The following is a 19,479-nucleotide window of genomic DNA, read 5'->3' on the forward strand; positions in this document are numbered from 1 at the left end:
ATGAAAGTGACCCACCTCCTCTTTTTAACGCATCTTCCTTGCCTTGAAGGACAGTGTTTTGAACTTATTTCCTTTGGCCCATTTGAGAATTAATCCACATGTTACTTGAACTTTAGTCTATTAAAGATGGGAGCTGGGTAAAGGAAAGGGCAATGCACAGTGAATAACCAGAAAGAGAGTAGAGCAGTAGTCGAAGAAAATTCTTAAGTATTCTGGACTTTCTGACCCTCTCTAATCTGGTGTCAAATTCTGCCGAAAGTTTTTCAGCGAGGCTGCCACTGACTTGCATGCTGCTGAGCCACTGGATTGTCTCTAGCTTAGTAAAATGGTGATGCTTTTTCAAGTTACTCAGGTGAGAACCTTGGAGTCATCTTCTCTTTCTTTCCCACTTCATATCCACTCCATCAGCAAGTTCTGTTAGCTCCTTCTGCATACATAATCACTTCTCACCACCGTAATCACCCTTGTCTGAGCCATCTGTGTTACTTAGCTCCGCTACTCTAACAGATTACCAGCAACTTGGTGGCTTAAAGCAGAGCATATTTATTCTCTTACAGTTTTCTTCTTCTTCTTCCTCTTCTTCTTCTCCTTCTCCTTCTCCTTTTTCCTTTTTTTTTTTTTTTTTTTGAGGGGTAGGTAATTACATTTATTTATTTATTTATTTATTTATTTTTGATGGAGGTACTGGGGATGGAACCCAGGACCTTGGGCATGCTAGGCACACACTCTACCACTGAGATATACCCTCCCCCTTATTCTCTTACAGTTCTGAAGATCAGAGGTCTGAAACCAGTTTCACCTGGCTGAAACTGGGGTGTCAGCTGCAGAACTGCAGTCCTTCCAGAGGCCTCAGGGGAGAGTCTGTTCCTCGCCTCTTCCAGCTTCTGGTGACTGCTGGCATTCCTTGGCTTGAGGCAGTGTCTCTCAGTCTTCAAGGCCAGCATCTTCAAATTTCTCTCTGCACATCTTCTTCTCTGTGTTTGGCAGATCTCTCTCTGCCTCTCAAAGACATGTGATTGCATCTAAGGCTTACCCAGATAATCCAGGATGATCTCCATATCTCAAGATCATTAATTTAATCACATCTGCAAAAATATCCCCCTCCCCCTTTTTTGCCATGTAAGTAACATTCACAGGTCCCAGAGATTAGGATATGGGAGAGGATGTGGATATCTTTTAGGGGGCTATTTTTCAGTCTGCCACAATCTGCCTTTTGGACCCCAAAGATTCACATCAGTCCCACATGCAAAATACATTCATGCTATCTCAGCATTCCCCAGAGTCCCAACCCATTGCAGCATTAGCTCAAGTCCAAGATCTCGTCCAAATATCATCAGCTCAAAAGTCCAAAGTCTCATCAAATAAATCATCTAAATCAGGTATAGGTAAGACTTTGGGTACAGTCCATCTTGGGGCAAAAATTTCTTTCCATCTATGGACCTGGGAAACTAGAAAACAAGTTACATTCCCAAAATACAGGGGTGGGACAAAGTGTGACTGTGACAGACATTCTCATTCCAAAAAGGAGAAAATGCAAGGAATAAGTGTGTCACTGGTCCCAAGCAATTTCAGAATTCAGCAGGGAAAATTTCTTAGGTTTCAAAGCCTGGAGTAATCCCCTGTGGCTAGAGACTCTACCCTTTGGGCCTGTGGCTCTGGCTTCGGGGCCCAAGGATTTGTCCTTGGGGTTATCTTTACTTTTTCTTAAAGGGTAGCACATGTTTACAGCTGAGTAGTCTTATTAGTAGTTAAATTGCCTGTAGAATTTTGGGAGTCCAACAGCCTTCCTTTATTTTGTTCTCTTTCTGTCCCTTTCAGGCCAAGCTGGCAGTGTTCCTGCTGATAAAACATTCTCAGAAATCTTTTGAGTCTCCTGTGTATGTGTCAGGGATTCTAGACAGGAGGGTCCTTCATAGGTCTTCCCTGGGTAAAGTTATGTCTCTTCCTATCTTCTGCTTGGATGGTTGGTTGAAGGAATCCCTGAGTTACTTGTGTGATCTCTCAGCACTAGTAAAAGCTTGTCTAGCCACACTCTAGGGTTTTCTCTCCGCAGCAGTGCTTTCTTGATAGTCTCTCCTAATTTTAGCATCTTTTGACTCTAGATAAACTGAGAATTTCCCAAATCATCACATTCTCCTTTCTTTTGTTTAATATTTTGCCCATCAGTTTATCTTTCCTCTTGCTTTTAACTGCAAGCAACAAGAGGAAATCAGGCTACACCTTCAACTTGTTGCTTGAAAATTTCCTTAGCTAAATATCCAAGTTCATCACTTATCTAAGCTAAATATCCAAGTTCTGCTTTTCACCCAACTGTAGGACAAAATTCAGCCAAGGTTTTTCATTTGTTTGTTTTTTGCCACTATCTGAAAAGGATTGTTTTTCCTCCAGTTCCTAGTAACATTTCTCGTTTCCTTCTGAGTTCTCACCAGAAGCACCTTTAATGTTCGTATTTTTACCAGTCTTCTGTTCACGATGACATATATATTCTCTGAAATAATACAGGCTTTCTCTGTTGTGCCTCTCACTTCCTTCTGAGCTCTTACCAGGAGTGCCTTCAGTGTCCATATTTCTACCAACTATCTGTTTAAGGCAACCTAAGCTCTTTAAATGATGCTTCTCAAAATTCTTCCAGCCTATACCCATTATCCAACTTCAAAGCCATTTCCATATTTTTCAGAATTTGTTACAGCAGCACTCTACTTCAGGATATCAAAATCTGTATCAGTCAGGATTCAACCAAAGAAACGGAACCAGTAGGAGATTATGGGGCTTATTATAGGGATTTGTTCCTTACATAATTACGGGACTAGGCTACTAAAACCACTCACGCTAGTCCAAGCCATGCTCTTTCCAGGACCACGTCAATAAATTCTTAGCTAATTTTCCTGTTTCCATCCTTTCCCTCTGATGCTAATCATTTCTCCACACTGAAGCCGGAGTTTCAAATGCAAAGCTAATCATATCACTCTTCGTCTTTCCCTAAACTTTTCACTGTCCATAGGCTGCAGGCAGGTAATTTACATCAATGGAACTGGGCAGATTAGGGATTATAATAAGGAGTGGTAGGAACTATGGCAAATTGGAGAGAATGTGCCCTAACAGGGTAACCACTACTCAGTTTTGGTAAATTGTTGGTATATGGGAGTACAGGCCCAGAACTGCTGATCTTCCCATTTTTTTCAAGGGAAGGCAGAAATCTGGATTTTTTTTAATATGTTTTATCATTTTATTAGGAATAATTCCAAATGGGTTATGAAGAAAACTTCATTGAGTTTGATGAGTTTTCTAAAAACTCTTAATGAAGATATGTTCACCAATAAACAATAAAACATCAGCAGAACTATCATATATTGGGCAAAGAGTTAGGCTGACACCAAAAGCAACATGCAACATAAAAAAGATACAATATAAAGGAAGACAGTCTGCTGAATATTAAAAATCATCTCAATATGAACTCTCCACAGCTAGCACAGAACTAACTGGCTATCAAATCCAAACCACACCAAGGTAAGCTTGACTGATGGAAGCTAGGAGTCAGTAATGGGGAAAAATATAAGTTCCTCAGTGCAAGAGATCTGAATAGTGTTTTGGAGCATTTCCCTGGCTGGTACAAGCAGTAATAGAAAATCTTTTTGGCAAGGGAGAAAAATAAATACAAATGGAATGCTACATTTTAAAAATCAGCAGACTGTCACGGGAATGATAAAGGTATCAGAAAAGTAGCAAGGGGATAACTTTAAAACATTATTTGCTGTGTGCTCAAAAAACATTCAGAATGGATTTATTTAAAGGTGTCAGAATAGCTATGTCCAGGCATTTAGGCTTAAGGGAAGTAAAATGAAAAGAGGGTACTTTTTTCCCATGTTAAGGAGAATTTCTTTAAAACCAAGCATATTGCTAACTAGCAACATTATACTTGGAAAATAATAATTGGCAACAAAGTAAGTTTAAACGCTGTAATATTCCACCCAAATCAGTCCCAGATACTATTTAATAACCAAGATGCAAACTAATTTTGTTGTAACAAGCCTAGACCAATTATCAAACATGTCCTTGGTTAGATATCCAGTTTTTTAACGTTTTGAAAGCTCATTTGACAGCCAGTCAAGTCCCTCATACAGACTGGTTCCTTGTGTAGCACAAGTGGCTTGAACATACCATATTCTGTTACAGAGAGACTGAAGACCTAATTTATCTGTCATTTCACTAATGGCCATAACATTTGGCAAATCCTGTTTGTTTGCAAAAAGCAGCAACACCGCATCTCGCAACTCATCTTCCTGAAGCATTTTCTGCAGCTCTTCTGTTCTTTCCTGATTCTTTCATGATCATTGCTATCTAACACAAAAATAAGGCCCTGGGTGTTCTGGAAGTAACGCCTCCAGAGAGACCTAATTTTATCTTGACCACCAACATCCCATACCAGGAAACAAATGTTCTTATATTCTACTGTTTCCACATTAAAACCAATGGTAGAAATGGTGGTGACTATCTCCCCTAACTTCAGTTTATACAGAATGGTCGTCTTGCCAGCAGCATCCAATCCAACCATCAAAATATGCATCTGCTTCTTGCCGAACAGGCGGGAGAAGAGGGAGGAGATGGTGAGGCCCATGGCGGTAGTGGCACTTGCGATGGGCAGGAGCAGAAGGGGTTTGAGGCAGCCCTGTGCCTTCTTTCACGCTCCCGGCAAACTCAGGGATGGAAAAGGAGCTGAAGAAGAAAGGGCAGAGGGGTGGCTCGCTGTCTGTGTCAGAGGAAGCTCCAAGACAGGAATTACCTGGGCAAGGACCTGCTCCACGACTGGCAGAGCAGCTCCAGCTCTGGCGTTAAGTCTTTGGCTGTCCTGGATTTTGAATTTACTCTCTTTTAAAAATGTTGACAACCAATTTGAATTTTAAAGATTTCTGTACTTAGGAATAAATTTAATGAAATATATGTAAAACCTTTACACAAAAAAATCATAAAGCATTGCTGAGAAAAATTAAAGAGGACCTAAGTAAGTGTAGATGTACCATATTCACTCTTTGAAAGACCTAATATTGTTAGACAGTTCAATCTTCCCCCCCAAAATCTAAAGATTCAGTGTGTTTACTAAACTCCTACAGACTTTTTTGTAGAAATTGACATGCTGAATCTAAAATGTGGACATGCAAAGGATTTAGAATAGCAAAAACCTTTGGGAGTGGAAGAACAAATTTGGAGGAATTAAATTACCTGATTTCAAGACATTATAAAGCTAAAGTAATAAAGACAGTGTGTCTTTATTGGTATAAAAATAAACATATGGATCACTGACCACAATAAAGAGTCCTGAAAGGGACACATGTGGTTAGTTGATTTTTCAGCAAAGGCTAAAACACAATTCAGTAGGGGAAAGGATAGTCTTTTCAACAAATTTTGCTGGAACAATTGGATATTTGTATGTAAAGAAATGAAGCTTAAACTCTCTCTCACACTATAAACAAAAATTAACTTGAAGTGGCCCGTAGACCTAAACATACACACTAAAACCATAAGATTTATGGATGAAATTATAAGAGAAAAATCTTTGTGGCCTTGAGATAGGCAGAGAATTTTTAGGACATAAAAAGCACTAACCATAAAAGAAAAAATTGATAAATCAGACTTCATCAAAAATAAAACATTTAGTCCTACAAAATACAGTGTAAGAAAATGAAAAGATAAGCCACAGACTTGGAGGAAATATTCACAAACACACACGTACTACACACACACACACACACACACACACAGACACGACTTAAATTCAGAATATATAAAAAATTTAAAAATTTAATATGACAAATGGCCCAATTAAAAATGAGCAAAAGTTTGAATAGACACTTCACAGAAGAAAATATATTTGAATGTTTCCAAAAGCATGTGAAAAGATGCTCAGCATCGTTAGTTACCAGGGAAATACAAAATGAAACCACGGTATGATACCATTTCATTCCCACTAGAATATCTCAAATTAAGGGGGGAAAAAAAGACAATTCCAAGTGTTGGTGAGGATGTGAAACAGTTAGAATTAATGTATGTTGCTGGTGGGAATTTGAAATGGTACAACCACTTTGGAAAACAGTTTCTCATAAAGTTACACACGTAATTACCAGACAACCCAGCAGTCCTGCTCCTTGATGTTTATTATCTAAGAGAAATGAAAACATTTTCACAAAAAGATCACCTTAATGCTTATGGTAGCTGTATTCATAATGGCCCCAAAATTGAAAACAACCCAAATGCCACCACCATCAGCAGGTGAGCAGATAAACAAACCATGGATAAATAGTGAATTATCGATAGATATGGCAATGTGAATCTCAAAAACATGTTGAGGGAAAGAAGTGAGACACAAAAGAGAACTTATTGTATGGTTTCATTTATATTAACGTTTTAGAATAGGCAGAATGAATTTATAGTAGTAGAAATTAGGTCAGTGGTTGTCTGCGGGTAGGAGGGCAGAGATTGACTGTGAAAGGACATGAGGGATGACTTCTTTCCTTGATTCAGCATGGTGACTACACGGTAGTGTACATTTGTCAAAACCCGTTGAACTCCTTGAAACTGTGCACTTCAAATGTGTGCATTTGATTGTAAGTAAATTATACCTCAGAGCTGGTTTTTAAAATTCTCTGCAGGCCAACACTCTCTGGACTAGACAAAAGATGTTTGCGTGCCAGCTTTGGTTGAGGTCAGCCGGTTTCTAACAGCTGATCTATACCCCAACCCACGCACTCACTGCAAGAGTGCCTAGCCTGTAATAGGTCTTCAAATTTCTGTTTAATGGATGTTGAAGCTCCATTGCAAGAAAATATCCCATCCTTTATCCCCCTGAAGTTTTCTAACTCCAGTCATTTTATGGCGTTAATTATTTGGCTTCTTCTGGCAGTAGTACCTTGAGTACGAATCAGGCCATTTATTCATTCAGAGAGCTGCTGAGCGTCTACCATGTGTAAAACCTTGCCTAAATAAAGTTCTTGCTAACTGTGAGGAATTAAACAAATGTCAGTTGATTTTATATATATATATATATATATATATATATATATATATATATATATATATATATATATATATACATACATGTATATATATATGAAAACTGCATTTGACTTATAAAAGCAGAGGCTGGGTTTGCTCTTCTTGCTTAGAATCTGTTTCAGCCACTATTTCTTTGTCTTGTGCATTTGCACTCTGCTCTCTGTGGGAAAACAGCATAGGCTTATTTAATAACAGCCTCTGTCCATAGTGACTTCTCAGCTGAGAGGAGGCAGAACAACTCAGAATACCATTCCGTTATAGCTATAGAAATGGCAGGTTTTTTCTTTTCCAGTTAGAGTCTATTAGGGGGAAGTGGACTGATTTAATTGGGTTGCTGGAACCAAATTGCTTCTTGGTTTTATAGAGAGTCTGTAGCTGTATGTTGTCCTCATCAAACTTGGTAATGGCTAGTGTGTACTTTTATAGGTCACCAAGCAGAATTACTACATGTTTTTTCAACTAGAACTTTAAAAGCACTGGTTATCTTTCTATACTGATAATTGTTATTTTTCTGACTTTGATGGCACTGCTCTGAATTCTCCAAACAGCCTTCTTCGTTCTATTCCCTAAACTATCTGTCCTTGCCCATTTTTAAAGTTAGCCTGAGGCTTAACTCCTTTGCAAAACAACTTTCCTTGATTGATACAACCTCAGACTTGTTTTCAGACTCTCCTCTCCTGGTGGTACCTTCTTATCATTTCTCTTTTTATACTTAACTTTTTTTTTTCCCACCAGGACCCTTTTTTCCTATTAATGTTATAGTTCATTGGGGGAATAGTGGACCTACCATTTTCTCTCATGTATCTAATAAAAGATCTGAACCAAGCAGGTTTAATAAAGAAGATTGATGGTACAGTCTAGCTTGAAGGTGAATAACATGCAGCTCACAATCCATAATGGATAAAAGTACAGTGCTTTAGATAACTGTGGACCTCGGTCTTTTCTCCTTTGCCTTTTCTTGGCACAGTCCCCTGAAAAGGAAGCCAGGGAGATTAAGAGCTGCTTCTATCTGATAAAAGCCCAGAAACTTAAGAGGAGGCAGTTCCAGCAGCAGCAATCTGAGTCCAGTAAGAGAGCTTAATGAACTGCCTTTACCTGTACAATAGTCAGAGTTTGTCTCTGTGCTGAGATATCAGAGGAACTGACTGAAAGAAATTTAACAGGAATGTGAGAATGAGGGAAAAAGAAGTGGCTGCTGGAATTGCATACGTGTGTAATCTTGATAGTTTATTTTAATTTGGAAAGCTCTATTATCCTCATTGACAGGTTTCTCTGATTAAAATTGTTCCTACTTATGCCTGTGCTAGAATTAATATACTAAAGAAAAAGGACACTAGTTTACTTGCCCTTCAGAATATACTGTTTCAGATACCTGTTATCTTTGAAGGATTCGGAATCTTGTTTAGTCATTTCACTACCTAAGATTAAATTCACTTTCATTTTACATTCCTACCAGTAGTGCACAAGGGTTCCAATTTCCCCACATCCTTACCAATGCTTGTTATTTTCTGGGTTGTTTTTTTTTTTTCCATGGTAGACATCCTAATGGGTATAAAGTGGTAATATTTACATTTTCAGTGTTTTATTATGTGATTGGTAGCATAACAGTGTCTGTAGTTATTATTCACATTACTGATTTTTTCTCCCACAACACTTACCAGTCATACCCGAAGTGCTTATTTTTTTCACTTGTTACCATAAGTGCCAGAAGGGCAGGGGCCTTGTCTGTCTTCATCACTAGTATCCCTAAGGCTGAGACAATATCTGACCCTTTGTACTTGCTTAGCGAGTATTTGATGAATGAATGAATGAAAGAATGGAAAATAGAAAGGCATACTGTAGTGGCGAAATCAAGACTTTGGCATCAGACAGACTTAGGTTTGAATCCTGGTCTCCTCATTTAGAAAATGGTTTGATAATGCCTGTCTCATAGGATTGTGGTGAGATTAAATGAGATCACATATGTAAAACCTTTAGTACAACACCTGGCACATTGTAATTATCTGATAAGTGACAGTTATTATTATTAGAGAGAGGTCATGCTGGCCCACAAGGCATCAGTAGGCTTGGGGCTTTAAAAAAACCTCATTTTGTCATTAATAAGCTGTGTAATATTGAACAAGTTGTCTAACCTCTTTGGTGTGAGTGTCTTTCCTCTGTAAAATAAGAGCATTAAGTTGGATGACCCCTAAAGTCCCTTCTGTGGTTTCCATTTGATCCTTAATTTGTCACTGTATTTGCTCTGGCAGTCATTACCATTTCACACTATCTCAACTTTAATTACAGTAGGAGATTGTTAATCTCAGAGTGTGAATCTCAGAAGCATCTAAATAATAGAATTAACTTAAAAGAATATTTTATGGAAAAGATCATTCCATTTCAAAAGTTAAACCATCGAAATAGTTGAAGAATAATTTGCCCTAGTATGAGGTATTTAGTAATGATTTAATATACCAGGTTGTGTATGACCACTCAGTGATCCTAGAAGTGGAGGAATGCAGATTGTTATGCAGATTGCAGTGACGGTTTGGTGGTTTTGCTGAGTTGTGTTGTACTCAGCACAACTTGTTTTGAAGATACCTTGTTGTCCACTTGCTGTGCTGCTGGATGATGGAGGAAATAAAATAATCCTTAAGAGAAGACTTCTGACTTCTGAGATGTGGCTGGTTGTGTCCCTGTTGTTCTTAGCAAATGTGGGCCCAAACAGACAAACTCAACTTGGCTGGGTTTGAGAGAAAGAGAATTTCATTAATTTTCCCAACTAAGGAAGATGTTATGGCTCCATCCAGCAGTTACTTGTTGTTTTTTTGTAAAAATTGCTCAGGGCAGAGAGTGGAAGAAACTTGTTTTTATTGAGTATCTCTTTTATGCTAGCCACTGTTAGGTGTTTTTGTGTATGCTATCTTATTTTATTTGTTGATGAAATAGTTGTTTTTGCATGTATGTGTTGCTCAGTGTCACCGCCCTAAATCACTTAGATATTCCTGGACTTGGGACTGAGTGGTCCTTGTATATGAGTCCCTATAAGCTTTTGTTAGAGAGTCACTGCTACTAGTCCCAAAAAAGTATATGCTGCCTTCAAGGAGAAGCTCCTTTAATTTCATTAAGGGCAAATAGCCTGGTTTGGTTTTGCCACCCAAATCCGTTATCTCTTCAGAGGTGCTTTCTGCTGGTGTGACTCTAAGTAGGAATCCTAAACACCTTCCCCACTGAAAAAGTGTTACAGTTGGTGATTAGACCTCCCAATGAAACACACACACACACGTATAAACTTGTTTATCCACTAGTACATTAGTCATGTGGAAGACTTTCTGTAATTTAGATCTCTGTTTAAACTTTTGTTTAATGGAAAGAGTATGGACCATGGAAGCTACATAATAGTTGTGTGACCCTGAGCTAGTGTCAGCTTCTCTGGGCCCTGTTCCTTATTGGTAAAAGGGGATATACTTCTCTCGTAGGAATAATATCAAGGTTTAGTGAAATGATGTGCGTAAAGCTTCAAAGACTGTCACTCCTCCTTCCATTCTTATTTTTTCAAATAATTGAGTAAAATCTCTTCGAGTATAAGTTAGTTTGTTAGTGCCTTTATGAAGATTGCTTAGCCGCATGCCCCAGGGATTGACAATGGAATTTATTTTTTTCCTTATCAATTACAAAAGCTATTAGAAATTTATTCTTGTTTAGACTTTGGAGTGAGGAAACTTTTTTTAAAAGCAGAATTAAATGGGTTTGCTTTAGGCAGCTTTCTGAGATCTAGCCAACTTGGACAGGAAAATTAGAATTGCTTTCATAGTGGAGTTCCCACCTGGAACATAGTTGGCAATAAGAAAGATTGTGCAATCGCATTCCTTATCAGATGTTCAGTATAGCTTATTGTTGCCTGAAAAACTTGAGGAAGTTCCCTACTCCTTACCTTTCAGTCAACAAGCTGATTGTGGATTAGGAGATGAGTAAATGAAAATTAATCTGACTTCGGCAATTAGAGAATGAGAAAAATGCTAACCCCGAGGCATCTGGGCTTGTTTCAGCTTCCCAGAGTGCCTCAGAGATCATGACCATTGGTAGTAAGCATTAAAAAACAAAACAAAACTGTAGGTGAAGCCTGGACTAAGTAGGGCAATTTAAAAGATTTTAGATTGGTAACAGAATGCAAAGATGATTTTCACTGGCCGAAGTCACTTTTGGTGTTTTGGTTATACTCATCTAAAATTCCTCTTGGCAAAATTTATTGTTCTCTTCCAATCTTGTTCTCTCCAGAGTAGCAAGAGTGATCTTAAAAATATAAACTGAATCATGTCACTTCTCTGCTTAAACTGTCACCTCCAACCATTTCCATTTAGAATAAAATAGATTTCTTCCTATGACCTACCTTGCATGCATGCTTTATCTAAGGTCGTCTCACTACCTGGTCCTGCGTCCCTTTCGCCTTCAGTCGGTTACATTATCATCGCTTGGTCTTATTTCAGTTGTTCAACTTTCCTTAGCACCTTATTTAAAAAGTGGATACTTTCTGCCCACAAAGTTCCTTCTCTTTGTTTTCTTTGTAACCTGGAGAAGTTTGTGATTAGTTTTCTGCTTGATGGGCTTCCTTACTTAACTTGTTTTTGTCTTTCTACGCTCTGAGGTTGTAAAACCCAATAGGGCAGAGACCGTGTTTTATCTTTTTTGTCTAGCACATGCTGGCACGTGATAGGTATTTAATACATATTTGTTGAAAAAATGACAGTTTCAGTTCTGCTTTATAGAGAAATAGATACTTTGTTTCATAAAGGAACAGGCATTTTCTTGCTGATCTGACAGTCTGTAAGATGATAAAGGTCGACATGGCGAAAATATGATTTGCTTCTCTGGGTTCAGTCTTTCAGAATTAACTTAGGTGGTACCTGGGAATCTTTTCCTGATTGGCCAGAGTTGAATTAGATCTCCCTCTTGTTTGGTCTGTGACACCACTGCTTGCCTCTTTCATAAAACAGTTTCCTTACTGGGTTCCTTGAGGGAGAGAGAATTTAGTTTATCGTTGTATCCTCAGTACTCAGGTTGGTGCCAGGCATCTGCTCTAGTTTTGCTCAATAAATATTTGTTCAGTGAGAAATGAGTGTTAGAATCAAGAAATACATCAAGTAATGAACAATTTTTATTCTAGTAGATTATGGAGCTCATTGGTTCCAAGAATCATTTTGTTTTTCAAGTTAACCAGATCATAATATAAGTTAAAATTTTTTTAGAAATTAAATCTTTATTATAGACTTTTTCAAACACCTGCGTAAGTAAAGAGAATAATAAAATGAACCACCACCATGAACCTATCACCCAGGTTCAACAATTATTAACACATGGCCAATCTTACTTAACCTTACTCCCCTCTTCCACCTTAATATTTAAAAAACAAGTCTCAGACATTATATCATTTCATCTGTAAATACCTCAGAGAGGTATAATCAATTTAAGAACTAGTTAACTCTTGGAAAGACCTGATAGAAAAATTCCACTTGCCTCCTTGAATCTAATTGTAGATGCCAGCTGGTGAATTTCCATGTGCTAAACCACTCCCAAGCCTGACTCACTATTGAGCACATATACTCCATTGTAATTGCTGAGATAGCAGCAGTTTGCTGGAATACGTTATCGTGGTGAAGTACATTTCTGTTGGATAGAGAATGATTACCAATAAGTAAAAACGCGTAAGTCAGACATAAGTTTTTTTCCTTTAGAGATGTATAGAGACAGATGATACTTTTGACACTGTGCATTACAGGCCTTTGAGATTTTGTCTGGGAAATGAAGATGAAATATGGTCCATGGATTAATAGATTCCCATGATACATTGTGGCTGGATTCCTGAGAGTCAAAATTAGCAGTAAAGTGAAAAGAGTGTCAGAGCTAGAAAGACTCCTAAGCCTTGGGAGGTGGAGAGGTTAGAACTTGGGCCAGAAGAAGTCACATGGCTTGGAAGTGGTTATGGTTAGCTTTATTCTAGAAGTTAAAGTTGTAACCTAGACTTCTGTAGATAGCCTACGTGAAATAAAATTTCCTTTAGGACAGGAAGAGGAGGCACTATTTTCTTTCAGCAAATATTTTAAAGGCTTAAGTACTATCTTGTAAAAATTCAGAGATTGGCACTGAGTGAATGGTTGGACTAGAACAGTGTTTTCTCTTGATTTTAGTTTGTGTGTGTGTGGAGGGGGAGGGGAGAAATGAAAGGGAGATGTTTCTTTAACCAGCCACATAAGGTAATAGGACCCTGATTCTAAGAGGACCGCAGCGTTACTTTCTCTTTGGTCTGAATCACCACCTGAGTCTTCTGTATGTAAGATTGGTAGGAGATGGTGGATGTGGTGATCCCCATGTTAATTCTTGGCAATTTATTTTGAAAATCTACTCTTTTATTCCTGCCTTTGTATTCCCATAACCCTTAGTTAATTTCTTTAGTAAAGTACTTAGCACACAATGCCTTGAATAGGGATTTTGTCATAATCATCTGTGTATCCTTAGCATCTAGCACATGGTCACTTGGAAAATATTTGTTGACACATGATGATCCCTTTCCAACCCTGAGATGATGTGATTTTGCGATTTCTCCAATGACCTTGACCCTGAATGTGGAAACAGTGCTGGTTGTGTGTAGGCTCCTCTCTGTATTGTTCTCCTCTCTAGGTGCATTTGTTCCCAGGCTCTGGACCATTCTCTTCTTTTGGGACTTTCTGGGGAACAGAAGGAGAAACAAATTGTGTTTAGAACAAGAAGAGTATGTTAGCCTGAAGATGATGATTGTGTTAGGATCACTGGAATCCTCCAGCTGCTGTTAGCATGAAGAATTTAGTGTTGGTAACAGATGCAAGGAGCACATTGTCTTTTATTATTTATTCCTCATTTACTGAGATTTGACCCCCTACCTATGACTGTGAGGTAGAATGGATTTCATTCTTGATTTTCAGGATTTAAAGGATGCAGTCAGTTACTGGGAATGAAGCATCATCAAAGTATATTATGAGTATTCCTTTTTTCCTGTATATTGTAACTGCTAAAATTAATTTGTTATAAAACTGCATAGTCTAGGCCAGACTAACCTACAGTTTATCGTATATTACAAGAAAGTAAAATGGAAATGTTTTTAAAAACCATTATTTCATCAATCTGACCCTATTTACCTGTTGGAAATGTTAGAAAGTCAACTATCTCAACCAATATATACAAAACTAAAAGAGATCTATTTGTTTCCTTCTTTAAACTTTTTCCCCCACCTGTAGCTTTTACTGTCTTATTTGATGGCAACTCTACTCTTATAGTTGCTCTGATCAAAACTTTGGACTCTCATTTTTCTCTCATACCCCTCATCCAGTCTTCCAGGAAAACTTACTGGACCTACCTTAAAATATGTCCAGAATCAACCACCTCTCCCCATCTCTGCTGCTTCTGTTGTGGTCCAAGCCGGTGTCCTCTCTTGCCTGGATTAATTTAGTACCTCCATACCAATCTCCCAACTTCTACCTTTTCCTTTAATTCTCAACACAGCATTCTTTTTATACCTGTCAGATCATGTCACTCCTCTGTTCAAAGGCAGTGGCTCCCCTGCAGTGGCTACCCATTCCACTCTGAGTACAAGCCCGTAAGGCCTTGTATTTTCTGGTCTTCTGTTAACTTCTCTGACCTCACTTACTGTATCCCTCTTGCTCACTCTGCTGCAGCCACACTAGCTTTCTTACTGTTCCTTGAATATGGCAGTCCTGCTTCTGTCTTAGGGCCTTTGAATTGGCTGTTTCCTCTCTCTGAAATATTCTTCCTCTAGATATCTGAATGGCTAAATCTCTCCTGGCTGTCAAATCTTAGCTTTAGTGTCATTTTCTCAATCATCTAATCATCTTACTTAAAAATTATAACTCCTCTGCTCCCAACACTTCTGATTCCCTTTATTCTGATCTACCTTTCCTTTTTCCCCCTAAAAATATTAATTATATTTTAAGATCTGTATAGTTCACGTATTTGATTTATTATTTTATTATCTACTCTCCCTATTAGAATATCAGCTCCATGAGGGCAGAGATCTGTCTTTTTTTTTTTGCAGGGGTGGGGTGGGGGGTAATTAGTTTTTACTTACTTTTTTTAATGGAGCTACTGGGAATTGAACCCACAACCTCATGCACAATAGACATGCATTCTACACTGAGCTATACCCTCCCCCTGGGATCTGCCTGTCTTGATCACCAATGTATTTTTGCAACTGCAGTGTCAGGCACATAGTAGGCCATCACTAAATGTTGAATAAATACATAAAAGAGTTGTGAACTATTGAATTGTTTCTTTTGCTTAAATTTGTGCTTTTGCAGTACCTAGAGCCGATACCAACAAAGCAGTTTATATATTTGAGTATGCCACCAGTGACACCTCTTCATGGTCATTCTGAAAGATAGGTGGTATTCGCCATCTATTTTCTTTAGCTTCTCTTTCAAGAAGCTAAGAAACTTATCCCAAGATCATGTGGCTAAGAAAGGTAGGAGCTGACATACAAATCCAGGTCTGACTCCAAAGCCTACCTTCTCTGCCGCCGTGTGATCTCCTTAAACCATTCATTCAATAAGTATTTATCAAGGGCCTACCATGTTCCAGGCACTGTTGATAGTTGAATAACAATTTATTGTGGGATTCTAATAAGAGTATTTTAAGTTTTGTTATCTTTGTTGTGTTCTTCTTGAGAAGTGAGAAGTTTAATGTATTTTATTTATCTGCAAGCTCTGCTTAAGTGCAGGTGGACTTAGACGTGAAAATGCGTATGGTAAAACTTTGGTTATTTAGAGATCAACTTTCTGTCATCAAGCATCCAAAAAAGTTCTGAACCCAAAACCAAGAAAAAGAAAAGCAAGTACCCTAGATAGTCAAGAGAGAACGTTTTAGCCTTGTTGACAATTCCTGAGAGGACCTAAAGTGCCAAAAGTACTGTGAGTAGTTAGTTCTTCCAGAAATTGAAGAGTGTGTTGATTAAACTAGCAATGGTCTGGTTATAAATAGATGAACTTTTTTTTTGAGAAGGAAGCCAGAAAGCATAGGTGAAAGGATATTAAGACATGGAGAGAAGGCAGAGTGGAGTCAGGGTGTGCAAGATTTGAAGTGAGTGGTAGACTCTTGAGAACCATGGTGAAGAGTCAGAACATAAGACACTTCCTTGTGTGTCAGAGATGGACCAGCGCCACAGAAACACCTTCAATGCAAAATGCTTTGAATCCATACATACAAAACCCCTCTCGTTTGCGAATGAAAACCATGATGAAATACCACTCCATATCCGTTAGGATGGCTGTTACCAAAAAAACTGCGAGGAGGAGGAACAGGAACCCTGTGTATCACTGGTGTAAAATGGTGCAGCCCCTATGGAAAACAATTTTGTGGTTCCTCAAAAAGTTAAACAGAATTGCCATAGGATACAACAGTCCTACTTCTAAGCACATACCCAAAAGAATTGAAGGAAGAGACTTAAACAGATACTTGTACACCAGTGTTCACAGTAGCGTTATTCACAGCAATAAAAAGGTGGAAGCAATCCAGGGTCTCTCCGCCGATGAGTGGATAAACAAAATGTGGTATGTACACACAATAGAATGTTATTCTGCCTTAGAAAAAAAGGAAATTCTGTTACAGTCTACAACATGGGTGAACCTTGAAGACCTTATGCTTAGTGGAAGAAGCCAGGCACAAAAGGACAAATATTGTATGGTTTCACTTATATGAAGTACGTAGAATAGATAAATTCATAAAGACAGAAAGTAGAATAGTGTTACCAGGGGCTGGAGGGAGGGGAAGTGAGCAGTTACTGTCTAATAAGTACAGAGTTTCTGTTTGGGATAATGAAAAAGTTTTGGAAGTGGATAGTGGTGATAGTTCTACAGCATTGTGAATACACTTAATGCCACTGAATTGTACCGTTAAAAATGGTTAAATGGTAAATTTTATATAATGTGTATTTTAGTACACATACACGCACACAAAAGAACCTTCTCCTTTGGGTGTGGCTAGCTGTGCTTGCATGTGAGTGGGAGTAGGTACAGGGAGGACACAGATGTACCGTGCCACCCCGAAGGCTGGTCTCCCGCACAGATGCTCAGACTTCAGCAATGGTGGAGATATGCTCTCTCTGGTAGTGCAGTAACCAGCTAAGTCATTCAGCTCCTTGTCCCGCAGTCACATTTCTAAGCATGGGAGAGTGATTTAGTCATTAAGAAAATGTTAACTTACAAGAAACTTGAAATCCTTTCTGGAAAGGAGTACTAGGGCACTGGGTTGGAAACAGACTTACTTTTCATTCTATACTCATTGTACTGTTCGGTTTTTTTTTTAAAACCATAGTTATGTATTACCTATTTAAAAAAAATAACTTGTATGGGAAAAAGCAAGAAATAATAGAAAAATTGTTCAATTTACTCTGTTTGAGAAAACAGGAGTGTACACGTTTGTTTAAGACTAGCAGCAGAGGTGTTTGAATCAGGTCTGAGATTAGAACAAATGGATTCCTCTGTGAGTCCAATTGTGATAGAGGCTTTCCTGCGGTTTACTCTCCACCCATCACCTCTGCAAATACCACTCTGCAGTGTGAGGAGAATCACATTAGAGAATGGATGTTCAAATCCCTGAGAAACTGTCGAGTGGATTTTGCTTTGCCTTTTCAAAAAGTGATAGCTTTATCTGCCTGTCTGGAAGTACGACATTGATCTTAATACACAGTGAAATGCGAGATGCTTCCATGGCTTGGTATGGGGTGCTGGCAGAGGAAGGTGAAACGGAGAGCTTTGATAGAGCTGGAAATTTCTTATGAGTGGAGGACTTGAGATTTTAGTTTTTTATTTGTAAAGTGTTGTGCATGTTCTAGTGCCTTACCAAGCACATGTTTGGTTGAACACTGCAGCTAGCTTGACCAGCAGGGCTACATAGGTCTTCCTTAATTTCCCTCCATCTGTAGTATATATGTATGTATATATGTATGTAGTATATAATTATATAGTATATCTATACAGAGAAAGTATAGTGTATATAGTACATATGGTATTGCTTCTTTTCCCCCCTTGTCACCTTAATTAAATGTTATGTTAACTATTATTTAAAATCTCTGTTTAAAGTTAGTGATAATCTGAAAGGAAAGGTTTTTGGTGCATGTGAAAGGCAACAGGGTATATTGCTCTGTGCAGGTTTCTAGTCTCTTCTAGAGGAGGTTATAGACACATCTGGGAACACAGTGGTCTTTCTTGACTCACCTTTAGAGACTCTTAATAGCTCCAGCACTTTGAGGGGTCTGCATGGACTGGCATTTCTGATTCCCCTGCATGCTCCAGGAGGCCCAATCCACTAAATGCTCTATCTTTGGGAAGTGGAAGAAAGAGCAAATAGAGGAATCAGGCAAAATGAGATTAAGCTTATTTTTAGATGTTCAGTTTGAGGAGTTTGTAACCATACCCTGTAGATGCTAATAAACTATAGTTCATTCATTTAATTTGGAATTATTTTTCTCCTTTTTTGATATCGGAGTCAAACCTTTATGTTGATTTCCTCTTTCCTCCTTTTCCTTTTTTCCCTTTCCATTACATTTTTTTGTTACTTTCCTTTTATTCTTTGCATCTCTTTCCTCCCAAGTTAGCATTCTTTCAGAAGAAATATTTGTTTGAAAGAAGACCCTGAATTCTGTGAAACTGCTTATTTATTGGTGGGGAGTTTATTTTTTAGAAGATAAGGGTAATGTCATCTTAGACTATAAAAATTATTCCCATCCCCTTTGGAATGTAAGAAAAAATTTTTAAAGCTAAACTTCCAGCAAAGATTCTATGTAAATAGGTATTGAGCCAAAAGCATTGAAAATAACTGCTATAATTTCCTACTGCCCAAGTTCTTAACAGGCAGCATTTCCAAATCTCCAGGGCATACACATCTAATTTTTAAATTCTTTTCAAGGGGAATGGGTATAGGAATTTAAAGTTTTCTTCTGTTGTAGTTTCTAAACCATTTTCTGCCCTAATAAGACAGTGTATTTAGTAGTATGTAGTGTAATAAAATACATGGGATTTGTAATCAGATTCTGGTCCTGGTCTTCCTTGTTATTAAGTCACTGAATCCTTTCTGCTCTGGTTCCCCTACTGAAATTGAAGGAATTGGATGTGTGAGCTTCTGAGGTTTAAATTTAGTCATTCCAGTCATTCATTGGCATTTCTCTAAAGCTGATAAAAGATTTAAGAAGACTTTGCTTATAATACTGTTCATATAAAAACATAATTTATTTCAATATAAAATAAGTTAAACTTGGATTCTGAAGAGATTTAGTCAGTGGACGACTAAAACAACCTTTTTATGAGATGATCTTATGTAGAAATCAATTTAAAAATACATTCTCTTACAACTTGGATCTAAAAAGCCAGAATCTCATTTTGAGGTTAATAATTGTAAGAAATGTGTCATTAG

At 38.0% G+C, this 19,479-nt stretch overlaps 1 pseudogene; it reads right to left on the bottom strand.

Annotated features, from left to right (window-relative positions):
- Window positions 1-3,240: 3,240 nt before the first annotated feature.
- On the bottom strand, window positions 3,241-4,699 carry LOC105091919 (ADP-ribosylation factor 4-like; annotated as a pseudogene).
- Between the last annotated feature and the right edge of the window lie 14,780 nt (window positions 4,700-19,479).

This window comes from Camelus dromedarius, chromosome 11, assembly GCF_036321535.1.
Source record: "Camelus dromedarius isolate mCamDro1 chromosome 11, mCamDro1.pat, whole genome shotgun sequence".
NCBI lineage: Eukaryota > Metazoa > Chordata > Mammalia > Artiodactyla > Camelidae > Camelus > Camelus dromedarius.